This window comes from Zonotrichia albicollis, chromosome 3 (genome assembly GCF_047830755.1).
Source record: "Zonotrichia albicollis isolate bZonAlb1 chromosome 3, bZonAlb1.hap1, whole genome shotgun sequence".
Classification (NCBI taxonomy): domain Eukaryota; kingdom Metazoa; phylum Chordata; class Aves; order Passeriformes; family Passerellidae; genus Zonotrichia; species Zonotrichia albicollis.
The window spans coordinates 77,723,291-77,740,651 of record NC_133821.1 but is presented as its reverse complement, the minus strand read 5'-3'; the positions used below and the strand labels follow the sequence as shown (position 1 = coordinate 77,740,651).

General features: G+C 41.5%; 1 protein-coding gene across 5 annotated transcripts in view; it reads right to left on the bottom strand.

The window, feature by feature from the left end:
• The window catches only part of HS3ST5 (heparan sulfate-glucosamine 3-sulfotransferase 5), a 198,803-nt gene extending 184,903 nt beyond the window's left edge, over window positions 1–13,900 (bottom strand). For 2 of the 5 annotated variants that reach the window (XM_074537935.1, XM_074537933.1), the window contains exon 1: window positions 13,315–13,900. The gene's annotated coding sequence lies outside the window, so the exon portion shown is untranslated. Of the gene's footprint in view, window positions 1–13,019; window positions 13,212–13,282 lie in introns of those variants that run through there. The other 3 variants (XM_074537938.1, XM_074537934.1, XM_074537936.1) reach the window with 2 other exon arrangements.
• Between the last annotated feature and the right edge of the window lie 3,461 nt (window positions 13,901–17,361).

Genomic DNA, 17,361 nt, shown 5'->3' with positions numbered 1-17,361 from the left:
AGCTTCAAGGTTAGTTCAGGGAGTGGGGGTCAGAATCAGGCCTGCACCCTGCTGAAAGCAGTCAAGAGGAAGGCACAATTTTGGCCAGAATAACATCTGATTTTTCACAGCTTATAGGAAGCTATTGGCACTGGTACCACATTGTCACCAAATGTGTCATGATCTTTCTCCCTGAATGTTTCAGTCTAACATCTGTTCAAAGGGCCTTTGTCAAATGGACTGAAATATTTAATAGACAATTTATTGCTGAAAAATACATTTTTTTATATTGAAGCAATCTGCAAAATGATTTGCAAAGCTGGATCTTAAAGTGGAGCTTTTACTAAGAAAGAGGCTGGAGAAAGAAGCTCCATCTTTGAAAGAAAGACACCTCAAGAAATCTCAAACTTGTGGCAAATTCTTTGTCTGACCCAGATTTGAGGCTGGCTACTACTTCACTCCCCATTAGCAACTGCTTGGTATGAATTCCTCTTTTTCTGGGCTGCATGAGTTGCATTCATCCACTGAGAGCTATCATCCCTGCAGACCAAACTGAAGGGAAGGAAGAGATAAAGGCAGAGGCACCAGAGGCATTACAGCAGGATGCAAGGAGCAGGATGCTCTTTAGATCATGAATTACAGTTGTAGTTAGTAGACGTGCTTCAGACACACACCAAAGAAGCTCCAGGCCGGCTTTAGATCTACTTACTTAACTATTCCTTTTTAAGTATCAGTGATAAATAACTTAAACTTTTTAGAACACTCTCAGATCTCCTTAATCATTATATGCCATACCAAGAGAAAAGATTAATTTATATTTAGGTGAGAGTATGCACAATATATATTAAATTATAAATCAGAAATCAATATGCACATGTATATCATGAATAATCGTACAGTACCTCTCTCAAATTTTTACAAGGGATCTTTCAATATCTGCTCCTACCCTACTGTTTCTAAATATATTCATGGAGTTGCAAGCTACACATAATTTTCCAAGCATGAAGAATTTTAGGGAACTCAGTGATTTCACTAAACAAAGTAAGTGACTTATATATCATCTCAACTTCCAAACTAAGCTAAGCTAAAAATCCTGATATGCTTCATTAAGTTTCAATTTTCTAAATAATCTTCACTTCTTTGTTGGTCAAGCCTAAAGCTCCTACTGAATAATGAAACTGATATTTGGCTACTGCCTATTTATCAGATTCAGATACAGGGGGTTTTCTTAAGTTAGATACATCAAGTTCATTATACATGTGCTTGTGCAATAATTAAATCAGACTCCTTGAAATTCCACTAAAAGCATCACTTAGAGAAAGAAATGGCTAAAATATTTAGATTTGTTCTTTCTCCTAATTTGAATCCTCCAGAGATATTAAATGCAGCTTGCTGAAACCCTAACTGGAAGTAATGTCCAGAGAAGGCACTGGGACCTCATGACCTTCCCCCTGGGATTCAGTCTTACCACACACCTGGGGTCACAGCATTTGAAGGCAATTATTTTACCATTGATGGGAAATTATTAGCTCTCTGATAGGTACCTTTCCCCCAAGAGCACTGTAATTTACATATGCAACTCATGAACCATAAAACTGATATTGTAGGACTATGCTGAGAAGTAAAGTCTCTTCTAGGCAGCATTTCAATGTATCCATACCCAGAATAATATTTACTGTTTTGAAGTTTTGCTATCTTGCATCAGAGAAAGAAAATAAAACATTGCAAAAGCTCACCAATAAAAGATTAGAGAAGATGACTTATAGATGTTGGAAAAAATGCAGTGACATTAAATATCAAGAAATAAAAAATTGTTAAAAGTCACTCTAAATTAAATGTGTTTTCCCCCACAACTAAATTAAAAATTATTTTTCTTATGTAATTAGCTCACTGTCATTCAACTACATATTAAAACTGTCTAAAATATCCTGTCTAAACATAATTTCCAGCTAGCTAAAAGGTGTATATTTTAAAGCTTTGATTTCTGAGACTCTGCCCTAAATCTGTCATTATTTTTGTTTTCTTGACACAAAGAATACTGATAATCACCAAATGAAGATTTTTGTGTCTGTTTGCCTTCTTGGCAAAAATTAGTAATGCATCTTTTAAAAGCAGCGCTAGTGTCCTCAATTTTTTGTACCTCTGAAAAACCAGATTTTTCAACACTAAATAAGTTTCTGAAAACAAACACACTGTAAATAGATAATAACTTTCCTATAACAACAATTTCTGGATAAAATGACCCCAGCATTTCATAAGAAATTTAACTATAAGTAATGCAGAAAAGTATGTAGAAGAGTAGCAACCATTATCTAAAATATTTCACCACATTCAAATCTTCCTCTATTTCCAGACTAGTATTATATATTCCACAGTTAATGACTGGTTACAAATAAATATTAAACCCCTGTTACACTATTTGTATAAATGTTATGCTATGCTGTAGTAGCACCATTTAAATCAACCTAGTTCATTCATTCCTAGCAAGCAAAGTGAATAAACAGCATCTATGTGTTTGGAGTCACACTGACCTAAATAATACTAAGATTACATCTATGGAAATGAGTGAATTATAGTAGGGCATGAATTCATGCCCTGAAACTACATTTTTTCCTAGAACATAAAATGTCAGGGCAGGCCCTGACACTCTTTTGATCTTGGCTACTTGACCAGCTGTCTCCCCAGGGCCTCCTGGGCACAGCTAGGGCACTAGCCCAGCTCTGGGGCTGTTCCCAAGAGGCAGGCTGGATGCAGCCTGTGCTTGGGAGGCTAAGGGAGCTTAACCATATGGAATTGGCCGTGCCTAGCTGGCCTCCAGGCTAGAGGGAGGCCTTGCATCATTCAATTTATTCATAAAGATTACAGGCAAGGAGCAGAAATGCAGCTGTAATAGGAAAAAGCCCCAACCAAACAAACATGTAAACAACAAATATTCCCAATTAGTCTCCCAACAGTAAACATTCCCAATTAATCTCTCATAATTACTGGAATAAAAGAGACAAACCCTGACAAATCTGTTCTCTCGTGTCCCTGGGGGATAAACAGACGCGAGTGGCCAGCTCCTGCCCACCAGCGCGCTGGGGGTTTGCGCTGCCTGTCCGCGCTGTGCTTCCCTCACTGACCCAGTGCACGGGTGCTGCTGCACAGCCGGCTCTGCAGGCAGCTGTCTGGCCCGTAAGCACCCCTTACTGACACGTGTCAGCTCACATCAGCAGCACCCATGCAGCTTTAGGTGCTCAAACACCATGCCAAGGAAGGCAGATTTCTTTCTCCCAGCTGCGCACTAAGCTTTCAGCCACATTTTGAACGTACATCCTGAGCCTATATATTGTTCAGCTGTAGGGCATTTTCCTCTTCAAAGTTTTTGAAAAGACACACTTAATTTCCCACTCACTGCTCTCTTTAGTTATGGCAAGGAGACACTTTCTCTTTCTTTCTTTCTTTCTTTCTTTCTTTCTTTCTTTCTTTCTTTCTTTCTTTCTTTCTTTCTTTCTTTCTTTCTTTCTTTCTTTCTTTCTTTCTTTCTTTCTTTCTTTCTTTCTTTCTTTCTTTCTTTCTTTCTTTCTTTCTTTCTTTCTTTCTTTCTTTCTTTCTTTTCTTTCTTTTCTTTCTTTTCTTTCTTTTCTTTCTTTCTTTCTTTCTTTCTCATCTCACATGAAGTCTTCCTTAATGTATGAGCTGTATTACCAGGAATAAAATAATCAACCTCCACTAAGCAAGTACCTTTCAAAGAAATCCCCTAGTTACCTTCCTAATTCTTCTCCTTTGTCCATTAGCCTAAAACCATGATCTACTCAACATTGTGTCTGCTCAGAAACAGGGCAGGGATTATTCCCCCCATCCAGAAAAATATTTGGATCTTTTCAAATGCTTTTTTTCTGAACTTGACAAAGTAAGTTTAAAGTCTTTAAAATCTCAGAAGAAAAGAATTTTTGTTAGGGACACATCAAAACTTTGCGTCAATATTTTGGGGACTTTTGCAGATTATAATTTTTTTCTTATTTTCACAAGAAAATTGCCTTATAGAGTTAAGAAAAATGAAAAATATACCTTTTAATTAATATATTATCACAGTGCACAGGAAATGTAGGACAATATGTCATTTTTATGGACAGGTTAATTTTAAATTAACTTATATGTCAGAAAAACCTAAATTTCAAAGAAATTTGAGCCAGCTTCAAGTTTTACTTGAGACCTGACTGAAATATCTTCAAAAACAAGACTTTTGTGATAAGAAATTTTGATCCATTCTGAATTGACATTTACAAATTGATTTTTAAAATTGAATACAGATTCTTTCAAAGTGGTGAATGACAAAGAGGCATTTTTCAGATATATCTGTTTTGTGTAAAAGAGAAATAGTTTGAAAGTTTAGAAAATATTTTTATCCCTTTCTCATCTTTCTCTTCTTTTCTAGCTGAAATACTTTCTGCTTCCCCAAAAAAAGGACTAGTGGAAAATAAAAGAAAATTACACACTATCATTAAAATGACTTATATACTCTCTGTTTCTGAAACAAACAAAGTAAAAGTTTCTAGTTTGTTTTGTTACAAAAGAAGAAATGACAAATGTTAATGACAGATAAATCTTTTCAATCCATTCTTGTTAAAGAAAATAATTTCTGTTCAAGTATAATGCTCACAAGTAAAGCTTCTATCATGAAATTCATCCTTTGTTGTACCTTGCTATTAAGTTGTGGAAGGTGGAGGTATACAAAAACCTCTCTGAGGCATCTACACCATAAATTGTCCCTTTGTTTGCCACCAGGAGGGAAGGAGGGCAGTTACAACACTGTACGTCCAATATATAAGGGAGGAAAGAGCTGTTGCTTCGTGCTCACCTAAATGTACTTCACTAGCAGCCAGGGAGCATTCCTGAAGGAGCTGCTGGGAAAGCAACCAGAGAAATGAAATATGTTTTCAGGCACATCAGAACGAAGGCCTGAGTTCCATTTCCTGCAGTTGCAGTTTGACTTTTGGAAGCCCGTGCTTTTTGCCATACCTGAAGGAAGTGAATTTCATTCTCAGTTCAGAAAGCACCAAAAGAATAGCTAGCAATGTCATTGGTAACCAGAATTTTTTCATATGTGAACTGAGAATTTCTGATATCAGGACAAATTTTTCACTAGTTCTCCTCAAAAGTTTTCTACTTCTGAGTGAAACTCTGTGGTTGGTAAAGAGCTTATCAGTCATATTTACTTTTTCAGAATTATTTGCCAAAAAGATCATAATAGATTATTTTATGCAGATTCTGCATCATCACTCAGGAATGTAATTTTCCACCAGAGGACAAATAAAGACATGTTGTTTGACTATACTGATAGATTCTACATTGGCAGACTTTTTTCCTGCTGCAAATCTGGTTTACCTTAGATTTGAGATTAATCCTTTTACAAGAGGCAGGAATGTGAAATTATAAAGAGGAAGGATTTGCTGCCACTTCTGACATTTTTAATACTTACATGGCACTTACAAAGGCGAGGACATGCAGCAGCAAATTATCTAAAATATTTTTCCTCAGATCTTCCTTCTGACATCATGACAAAGTTAGCTCCACTCAATCCATTCAACAGTCTTTTCAGGATCAAAATTTTATATGAAAAAATGGTATATCTATTTATTGTATTAAATAAAATGCTTATGAAATACTCCTCTGCTCCATTGTCATCTTCAGTTTACCTAAAAGCTCCACATTACATTCAGAGAAAATTTTTTTTCAATTCTCCAGTAGAAGACTGTAGTTGATTTTTCAAGTTTAAACAGGACAACATTGAATGGGATTGTAGGTGACACTAGCCTGTAGTTGGCAAAAATCTTTCAGATTCATGTTTTACAGGACAAAATGTAACACTGGCTTCAGACACTGAAGTAAAGATTCATTTTGTTTTCTCCTTTTCAGGATTTGAATACTTTTTGGGTTTATTTTTCTTTTCTTTGGTTGGTTGCTTGGTTGGTTGGGGGGGAGGGTTGCTGAGGTGGTTTTTTTTTTTTTTTGGTTGTTGTTTTATGTTTGCTTGTTTTTTTTGTTTTGCTTTGACAGCACTGCCTCTTATTTATAGCCTTGGGTTTAAAACATTCTGCAGGAGAACCATTGGACCCTACTGTTCTACCTTCAGGAAACAATTTAACCACTCTCAGCTGTGGTTGTTATGGTTATTTACTGTGTTGTCAAATCTTCCTCTGTAACTTCATGGTCAGACAGAAAGAAGAACCAGCAAATCCCTGCTGGGATGAGGAAGTCAGTCAGTAACAAAGATTATACAGATTTGGATATTAAAAAAGTATATACGTATGCACATGTATACACACAGATAAATGTGTATACAAATGCACACAAAATCTGTTAGGGCCATCTGGATTTCCAGCATGGGAAGTGGTTATTTTCTGGCTTTAGTCTTCTTTTGAGGCTCCCATCCTGTCGTTATGTCAGCTTTAGTTACTTCTCCCGTGGCCAGAACATGTTAGGTAACTCAACTTTCATAATTTTATTTTTAACCTCAGTTGCACTTCTTTTATGTCTTACTTCTGTCTTAGGGATCTTTTCACAAAATAGTGCACTTTTCCCTCTCTTGAAACAAAAACAAAACCAACAACATAACACATCTTTATATATATATTTTTACTTCATTTTGCTATGTCTTCACCATTTCCAAATTTGTTTCTAAGTTCATTCAGGGTTTTGCCAAACTCATTTTTGTCTTCATACCTGGCAAATGTCATGCCTTCTATAAAAGTAAGAGGAAAAATAAAAACAAACCTGTCTGCAAAGAATGCAGATGCAGTGTAAATCCATTTCCCTTGATGTAAAGTGACTTATCTCTCAAGAGATGCCAGTTTTCTATGGCTGTCATCACAGCAGCAATGTCAGGTTGGAAAGGGAGGTTTGATGTAAGTTGAATGTCCATCAGTTAGTGCAGAAAGTTTGCACGCTGCTGAGCAAGCTTAAACACTTGTTGTAGAGGACAAATCTCTTATTTGCCATCTCATTTTTCACTTAATTCTACATAGAATTAATTCATTAATATGAATGTTGCATTTGCACACTCTAAAAGAAAACTAGCATATATATGTATTATAAATCAGTTTATTAAGTCCTTCTACCAATAATTTTTGGTAATTTGCAGACACTTTTTACCATTTTCTGCTGTAACGTAAAATCCTGTCATCCCTTGGTAGACTCTGAATATGTGTCTGCTATAATAGAGTCTAATAGCTTTATTTATGGCAGTCCTTTGGAGACTCCAGCAACTGTGTGCAGTCAAGATTGTTCAAGCCATTATAATACAAGATTGTATTACAGTGATTTGAATGGATAAAAGTTCTTTCATTTCCAAAAGGGAAATAAATTCTTAGACACTGCTCTGTAATGTATGAGGACAAATATGTTCTTTTAGTCCCCCAGACACAGATCTGTATTTTCTCAAGCAACACTGTTGCAAAAAATAAAATGCCTAAGGACTAAGAGGATTAGTGAACAAAAAGTAGAGGAATTTTCTATTTATTTACCTATTTTGTAGTGTGAAACGTTGTATATCAACTCAGGTACCTTAAAAATTCTTTGTTTGGGGATATTCAACAGTTTACCCATGGAGACATTCCTTCAATTTGTCTCCTTGAAAAATGTCTGAATCTAACAGAATTGGCTATTAAAGTCTACCTTGCGCAGTTAGTTCATTTTTATGTGTAAAGTTAATTTTGCAGTAGTCCTTCATTATAAACATCATCCTTCACATCTTATCTACAAAAGTTCATTTTGGCTAGAAATATGAAAGAGTACAGCTGTGCAACTCATTTTAAAACAGTTAATTGCTTCCAGTACTTCTAAAGTATATAAAACATTAAAAGAAAAAGTAGCAATATTTGAAAATTTTCCCCTGAAAGTTAAAGTTGTTTGGTGCTGACAAAATTTTATAACCACAGATTTACATATTTGAATAAACCTGGGAAACTATTACCTTTCATGGTCATTGATCACAAAAGCATCTCTGTTCAACAAAATGTGATTAGGTTCTCTTGAGGTCAGCACATGCTTAAAGACTAATATTTATTTAAGGGTTTTGCTGATGTGAATCTTTCTGCAATTACCATTTCATCTGATTGTGTTAACAATGCACAGTAATGCTTGTTTGTTCAGGAAAAAAAATTTGTGCTTACAGACTTGTAATACTTGAGAGAGAGAGAGAGAGAGAGAGAGAGAGAGAGGGATGAATCTAACACAGTATTTATGCAACAGGATAGAAGTAGATTTAAGTGCTATTGCTGTGCTGGGCAAAGCATAAAAAACAGAGAAAAACACAGTTCTGGTAGTAAGTGATGTCTGGCCATTTGCCTTAAAAGATTGAAATTTCTGTTCTTGATTTTATTTTTTTTTTATTTTCCATACATTTGTGCTCTGCACCCAAATGGAACTAAGCTAGTTTTTCTTGTTACATCCATCTTTTTAATTAGTTTAGCCAGTAGCATATCATTTCAGTCTGCATGCTTTTCTTAGGAAGATCATTTTATCAAGGAAATGTCCTGGTTTCCATAAGAGAAAATCGAACACACGCACAAATACACACACACATGTGAAAGCAAAGCACAGCTGAGACTAGACATAGTCCAGTGATTGATATTTTAAGTTGCACATGATACTCTTTCCTTGTTCTGTTGCACTGAATTTAGATATTGTATGGCTCTCCAGACATGCTATGCATAATTTTACATACCATCTGCTTTACATGCCAGGTTCCATATGTACAATGTATAACCTAAAACCAATATTTTGAATGATTTGAGCTACAGTGGAGGCTTTTGTTCTTAAATTGTTGAATAGAAGAATATAGTCCTAAATAAATTATCCAATGAATGTGTTCTGAGTCTAACAAACAATAAAATTTATTTTCAATGTGTTCTTATAGGTGGAGTAATGACAAAATTTAGGTGGCTTTCAAGAATCCCAGTAATGTTGCTTCTTAGATTCAAATACCAAGAGACCTGTAAATGCTTGCTACCATTGACTTAACAACCATAGCAATACAAAAGCATAAACATGTTTCAGAGTCAGACAAGGGACAGCAAAAGTAATCTTGATATATTCATCTGAATAAAGATGAACAGCATTTACTCCTCAAAACAGGATTAGGTTTATATTGCTGCTAAAAGTGAGTAATGGTTATTCAGAATCATGTTCTGGAGTTTCCTGGTACTTCATTATCTGGCTTCATTCAGCTGTGCCTTAAATACTCAGATCTTATAAAGTCTTTAGTTACAGGTAAGCCTAAAAAAACTGAACTTCAGTTTTGGAGATGCTGTCCACAGGATCTGTCTGATTGTCCATACACATCTTTGAAGAATAAGTACTACAACATCAAAATGAAAAAAACCCTCAAATAATTATAAATAATGGCTCTCAGATAAACCCAAATATTTATTCAAATAATATCTTCATTTTTAGAACTGCTAACAGAAAGGAGCATTGCTTTGGATCTTATAAAAAGCACCATCATCACACCCCACCATACCCTGCAGTAAAAAAAAAATCCAAACCTCTTAATATTGAAGTAATTACCATATTTTTCACATTTGACTTGAAATAGAAGTTTTGTCAACAAAAATAGGTTGTGGCATTACAACATGTTCTCAAACAGCAGATAGATTGAAGAATAGAGGAAGCAACAAAGTAGCTCAAATAAATTTTACTCCACATAAAGTCCCATAAAACATGTACCCTCCACTTCCATATATGGCACATGATAAAAGAAACATTAGAATTCACAGGAAAATCAGAAAGAAACCTGCAATATGACATTTTAAGAATGAGGTGTCTGTCTTGCCTATGGATTTGCAAGGAGAGAAGAGATAATCAGTGAAGCATTTGTCCATTTTGCAGGTTTTTTTCCCCGCTGTAGCATGAACATCTTAATCTTTTCACAGTTAAGTATTAGTGACACATTCAGTTCACTTCAATGACAATTCTACCAAATGCCTGTAAAAAAAGCTGCACAAGAGATGCAGCAATTCAAACTTTGCTTTAATATTTGCCTCTTACCACAAAGTTGTACTTAAAAGGGAAACATCATTATTGGACCATAAACGAGAAAGGTTTTTTCTTCTTGGATTGTGTTAGTGGTGGAGGCTACAGGGGTGCCTTCTGTGAGAAGTTGCCAGAAGCTTCCCCGTGTCCTACAGAGCTGATGTCAGCCAGCTCCAAGATGGACTTGCCACTGACCAAGGCTGGGCACCATCAGCAATGGTGGCAGCACCTCTGAGAAAACAGGTTTAAGAAGGGAGAAAAAAGACCCTGAGCAACAGAAATTGCAGCCAGAGAGAGGAGTGAGCAATAGAAACTGCATTGACAGAGAGGACTGACAACATGTGAAAGCAACAGTTCTCCAGACTCCAAGGTCAGTGAATAGGGAGTGGGAGGAGTGTAAGATTGACCCCAGTGCAAAACAACTAAATAAACTGTTTAGTGCAATACAACAGAGAAGCTGCTCCAGGTGCCAGAGCAGATTCCCCTTCAGTCCCTGGTGCAGACCATGGGGAGGCAGCTGTGCCCCTGCAGCCCACGGAGCTCCATGGTAGAGCAGAGATCCATCTGCAGCTCCTGGAGGAGCCTGTGCCAGGGCAGGTGGATGCTCAGAGGAGGCTGTGACCCCTTGGGAAGCTCATGCTGGAGCAGGCTTGTGGCCCTGTGGAGGGAGGACTCCACACTGGAGTAGTGTCCCTCTTCAGGAGACCCACATGGGAACAGCCTGCACCTGAAGGAGGGCACCTTGTGGAAGGGCCCCACGCTGGAGCAGCTCATGAAGAACTGCAGCCCATAGGAAGACTTGTTGAAAAATTCATGGCAGACCATCTCCCACACCATGAACACCACACCAAAGCAGGGGAAGAGTGTGAGGAGTCCTCCTACTGAGAAGGAAGGAGTGGCAGAGACAACCTGTGATGAACTGACCCTAACTCTCGTTCCTTATCCCCCAGAACCATTGGCAGGGAGGAGGTAGATAATTAAGGTGCCAAGTCAAGCCTGAGACGAATGGAGGGGTGAGAGAGGGGGCTCAGAGCGGAAGGGGAAGGGTAGATGTTTAAGATTTAGCTTTTATTTCTTGTTTTTCTACTCTGGTAATAAATTAAACAAATTTCCCCAATAAGTATTTGTTTTGCATGTGACAGTAGCTGCTGAGTGATTCCCCTGTCCTTATCTCAACCCGTGAGCTTTTTGTTACATTTTCTCTTCCCTGTTTGGCTGAGGAGGACAGTGATAACACAGTTTTGGTGAATTCCTGGCATCCAGCCAGGGCATCCCAGCACAGCTATCACTGTAATAGTTACATTGTTCATGAACATGAACATATTTCTGATACTTGATAAGTTTTTTGACCAAATTCAGCATGCAGGGATGCTTGGGAGTTCTTGCAACACTCAGATTTGGAAAAAAAATTAAAAATCACATTTTCATTTTTAAGACATTTTAAGGAGTTGAGAGTGGTTAGTCAGGTTACAGGAATAAGTCTAGCTTTTGCCATTTGAATATCAATATTTGTATTTGGAGCTTCATTATATATCTGACTGCTCCCAATCTAAATACTGCACTGAACAGAGGACGTTCTGTGAACTAGAACTTCCATTTGCTAATGGATTTTTTTTTGCATAAAATCTTCTTTGTAATCCATATGAATATGGGCATTTTAATTATTAATCAGAAGCATTCTTTCTTATTTGTATCTGTGCTGTGAAAGAGTTGGATAAAATGGGATAAAAAATTAATGTACATTTAGATTTTTCTCCTCTCTAGAGGGAGGGAGTTCATGAGTTAAATGCTTATGCAACACCTTTCCTTACAAACTGTACTACAGTTCTCTTGTTACTTCTCTATTGAGCCTTTCTGGGCCCGATCCACAGGCCACTGAAGTCAACGAGAGCCCATCTAATTGTCTCCAACTGCTTTCAACTTTTTAGTGAGAAAAAAGATATACTGGAAAAAGTATCTGTTACTAAGTAATATGTTATTATGTCTATGGGTAAAAAAATGGGATTCAGCCCACTTGATTTCCAACATATCAAGAAATCATTCCAGTATTCTCCAGTGCAAAAAATGGCAATGAAATTCTAGAAGACAATCCTGACACTGCTGAAACTCTTTGGTTAGAGAGCTAGCTTCTAAGAGGAAGTTTCTTTGATACATCTCTTCTGCTTTGCTATCTCTCCATCTTCTGCCCAGTCCCTTTCATTCCATATTGACCATAATTGCCTTCCTCTGAAGTCAGTTGGGAGTTTTGCCATTGACTTCAATGGCGGAGTTATTATACCCAGGATGAAAAACACAGTGAGATCATTGCCAAAGTACACACAGTAGAAGTAAGTAAAAAGATTTCAATGATTTACCAAAGTCCACCTAAAAATCGCCAGCAACTGTGCGCTTTCATATGTGTTTCCCACAAATCGCACCAGGCAGTGTAGGAGAACAAAAAGCCCCTTGCACGGTGTTCCGAGAATTTGGTAGCCGGAGCTAAGCCCCTGCCTGAGCGGAGTTAGCCGCGCGCAAACCCGAGCAGAGCGGAGCCCCCCGCTAATTGATAGCAAACATTTTACAAACACTACGCTTCCCCGAGGGACGAGCGTTTTCGCACCGGAGCCCTCTGCAGCGCAGGAGGACGGAGCGCGCAGGACGGGGAGCCGGCAGGAGCCGCGGGCAGGCTCTCGCTGCTCTGCCGGGGCACCGGCCGGGGCTGCGCTGCGCTCCCCCGGTGCCCGGCACCTGGCCGCTCCTCTCCGCAGGTGAGGCGCCCGGCGGAGCTCCGTCCCCGTGTCCGATCGGTGCCGCCGCGGCGCCCCAAACACCGGACGGCGCTGGCAGCCCCTACAGACGTGGCCAAACCCGAGGAGTAGCAGCGGGCAGTGCCCGGGGCGTACGGGGGGCACCGCGCCCTCCGTGCCCCGGTCCCAGCACGGCGCGGAGCAGAGCCGCCAAGGAGGGAGCCCCAAACGCGGCAGGGCACCCTCCACACCTTACCCGCCCCCGGGGGACCCCGGCGAGGCGCGGAGCCCCGTACTCACCGCGGTGCTGCAGGCAGCAACCCGCAGCGCAGGCGAAGCGCCCCCGCCCCGGCCGGTGCCCGCTGCGGTGCACAGACCCCGTCCCTCGGCGCCCACATCCAAGCTCCGGTCGAGCAGCTAAAAGTCCTTCTGAGGAGCACACAGCGAGCCCCACCGCCTCCTGCCTCGGATCGCTGTCACCTCCCCTCCCCTCGCCCCCCGCCCTGCGCCCCCCCGGCGGGCGGCAGCAGTGTAAGCAGTCCCTCACCCCTCACATCACGCACCGGCAGAGGTGCCGGTCCTCGTCGCCACTTACCGGGCATCCTTCAGAGCGGTGGGCGGGCGGGCGGGAGCGAGGGAGGAGGAGGAGAGAGGGAGGGAGGGAGGAAGGAGGGAGGGAGGGGGCTCCAGGCGGGCTGCGCGGCGCTGCGCTGTGCTGTTCGGCAGTCTGGGCAGCTCGGCAGAGTCAGTGAGTGAGTGCCTCCGTGCGTGACGGCGTGTGCGTGTGTGCGCGATGCTGGACACAAGCGAAGGGAGACTCAGGCACGGAAGGGCGGCGGGGAGCGGCGGGGGCGATCAGGGGGCGCAGCCCGGGCATGGCGGTGCTGCCAGGTGCGGCCCAGCGCGCCCCCGGCCCCGCGGCCCCCAGCGCCCCGCAGCCGCGGCGGGAGCTGCCGGAGAACGGCTTGGGGGAGGCGCGCATCCTCCCCGCCGCCACACGCACCGCCGGGTGAATGGGGGGAGCGGGGGGAGGGATTTAAAAAAAGGGTAATAAAAAAAGCCCAATCACTAGGGGGAAAAAAGAGAAAAACCCGCAAAACTCTGTCTCTACTTCCCGGGCGAGGTTTGAGCCCCCCGCCCTGGAGCTGCGGTCCCGCGGCAGCGGAGCGCTCCCGCCGCGCCGGAGCCGTCACCGCCCGCGGCGCAGCACGGCAGAGGCTGCCGCTGCCGGGAGCGCCCAGCTGAGAGCCAGAGCCGCTCCCCGCGCACGCAGGAGCCTCCCTCTTTCCCTCCCTCCCTCCTTCCCTCCCTTTTTTCCATCCTTCCCTCCCTCTCCCTCTCCCAGTCCGCTACGGCGGGCGACGCAGCCAGGTGCTGCCGGCTCGCCCTGCGGCCGAGGAAGCGCCGGGCAGGGCCCTCCGCCGGCGCTGGCTCCTCCGCGGGGAGCGGCCGCGCTCCCGCAGGCACCGGGCTGGAGCTGGGAGGCTGCTGCCGCCGGGACGCGGCTGGAGGGGCAGAGCGAGGGCGCGGAGGGGAAGGCGGCTGCCCCCAGGAGCTGCCGGCGGGGCCCAGAAGCGGAGGAATGAAGCAGCAGCGGCGAGGGCACGCCTCTGCCGGGCAGCGGTGCGGGGCCCCGGCGCATCCCTGCAAACGCCGCTCCCTCCTCGCTCGGCTGCTCACCTCCCGCCCGAGCCGAGTGACCCGCTGGAGAGGACCGAGGACGGTGCATCATAGCTGCTGGATGTTTTGGGGGAGGAGGGGGGGAGCGAGCGGAGAAAGGAGGGAAGGCTTGATTATAGAAATCGAATGGAAAGAGGGGAAAAAAGCAACACGCACACTAAAAAAAGCCCGTTCTCGGGAGAGAAATCAAAAATAGCCACAACAACATTGAAAGTTGCTCGCTTAGTGATTTGCATTATAACGCTGCCGCTGCTGCTTGGCACCTCCACCAGTGTGCCCAAAGAACATACAATATGGGAGAGGGGGAGATACGTACTTTTTCTGTGATCTCTTTCTTAAAAAAAAAAAAAAAAAAAAACAACCCAAACCAAAACCCAATCAATCACACCCCGCACGCCCCACTCCTTTCTCCTTTGATGGAACGGTGGCTGCAGGTGGTGGTTTCGGAGTTCCAAAAGGAGCTTCCTGGGGAAAGGGCTGTGTGTAGAGGACCCGTGAAAGTGCTCCTCTGGGATTTTGGGCCCTGGAGTTTGGCAGCCCGGGGAGAGGGGGAGCAGGCGCTGATGCCCGGCCGGAGGGATGCAGGGAGTGCCCGGCGGCTGCCAACGGGGGCAGCGCCCCATCCCGGGGCACAGGGCGGCAGGGAGGCCCCCGCCTGCTTCCCCTCGCTCCTCCTGCCGTGCCATGAGAGATCTGTGATAAGTGGCTCTGTTTTCGGTTGCAAAATAAATTTAAAAAAAATAAAATAAAAAGACTGGATAAAAGCTAATTTTTATTTATCAACGGTTCATGCTCTGATTAAAAAAAAAATAGCACCAAATCTTAACCCAGATTATGCAGTTAAATGTATGGAGCTTGAGGCAGCGTGGCTGTTTGCCAGACCTATGATCCATTAACCTCTTTAGCTCATTGTTGGCAGGCAACAATAGCACACGAATAAATTCTTACATTTTAAAGACAAGCCATTTTCTTTTCACAGTAAACTCCCCTCTTCTATGCTGCAATTAAAAATAGAGTATCAACAATAAAAATTTTGAGAAAGAAATAATATTGTGAGTTTTTAGCTGCTTTGTGTTCATTTTATGGGCAAAAACATTGTACTATGCTTAAGGCAATATGCATAAAGGTGGACAGAGGCATATTAAAAATTCTTATTTTATAAGAAGGATTTTGGATAATTTTTACCTTCATCACTGGATTAAATACTACTTAGACTATCTAGAATTCAGAGTTTTAGTTCCAGTTCTCTTTATGGAGAGAAACGAAACAAAACCCTATGTAATCAAAATAAAAGTACGAAAAGGGGATATATAGGGTCTTTTTCTCCCTTTCATGTGTGGTAAATATATATACGCATATATGCCCTTTAATCAAAAATATTCTGTGTGAAGCTATATATTCATACCTAAATGTTTGTGCATGTGTACATGCTCTATATATAACAATTATATAAATAACATATTTCAAAATCACTGAAAAATTAGAATAAAAAGAGGTAAAGCTAAAAACACATCTCTCAACATCCTGCTGAGTGCTATAAAAAAGTGCTACCACTTGGAGGAGAAGTCATAGAATCACTGATACAGAAAGAAATGAAAGTTATACCTTGCACTTTATTTTTCACACAAACAACTTAAGTAGTAGAAATACATCTGTGGAAAAAAAATAAAAAGGAAGTATACAATGTTTTCTGTGTTTCTCTTTTTTTTTTTTTTTTTTTTTGTGTAGGACATCAGGCTGTGGTCCTAATAGCCAAAATATTTGTTTTGGAAAGTCTACATTCAGAGAGGTTGAATCTGTCGCTGCTAAATCAAACTACATCTCTGGGAATGGAGGATAGGTAGTATGTGCAAAAGGGATGACTGATCACATGAGGACCTGGGGAAAAAAGAATGGGATATGTGGTGGGAATGGGGAGAAGGGCTAGCTGGGTAACAAGAGTGAATTCAAGAATGTTATAGAGATACCTCTCTATGTTACAGACATGGTTGGACCTGCAAACAAATGCAATCTCATGTGGAGGAGGCAGCAGGAAAGAAGACCTTTATTCCTTTTGCCATGGTCAGGCTGTGCTGTAAAACACATCCTACTGCTCATTAGAAATGCAGAGTGTAAGATAACACCTACACCTTCTCAAGACCTCCACACACTGTTTCTAAATCCTCTGTGGTTTAGGAAGAGTCCTCTCAAATATACCAAATGTGAGATTCTGGGAAATTATAAAGGATCTAAGTTAATAGGGCTCACCACTTGAGGGAAGTTTTAGTGGTGTATTTTTTGTCACCTTAACAAGCTCCTCAGACGTAGGCACCAGGCACCATTCTATCCTAGCCCAAGGAGAGAAAGGCTCAAGGCTCTTTATTTAATTCACAAAAATGTAGTCTTGATCCCATTTTCATTAAGATCAGTAATAAAATTAAGAAGTGACTGGTACATTAGCATAAAGTTTTGGGTGTATGAGACTTCCTGGCTTCAAGAGCAGATGCTAGGGATGGGAAAGAAAGGGAAATCTACACTGTAATGTCAAATTTAGGCTATATTTCCACCTGTTGCAGCAAGAGTAGTCATAAATAGCCCTAAAATTAATGAATGATTACTTCTACTGTAGATAATATGTCAAATGATTGAAAGCAGATATATTCTGTTTGCTTTTTTTCTCTGTTCTCTTCACTAAATCCAGTATTTTCTCCTTACTTAAGAGCCATCTACTGTGGCAGGGAAGAGTCATAAGGTATCAGACACACTGCTCCATCTTTTAATATGTTGTGTAGGATAATCACATTGACATTAGCTCATGTAAAACCGTGAAGTTTCTGTCCATCCAAGATTCCCAACTTTCATGTGATATAGAAGTAAGAGGTATTCAGCAGCCAGACTTTTAAGGAAATAGAAAATTGAAACCTCTATTCTTTAATAAAGCTCTGTTTGTTTCTTTTGTATATTTTTCTACTACAAAGCCTAT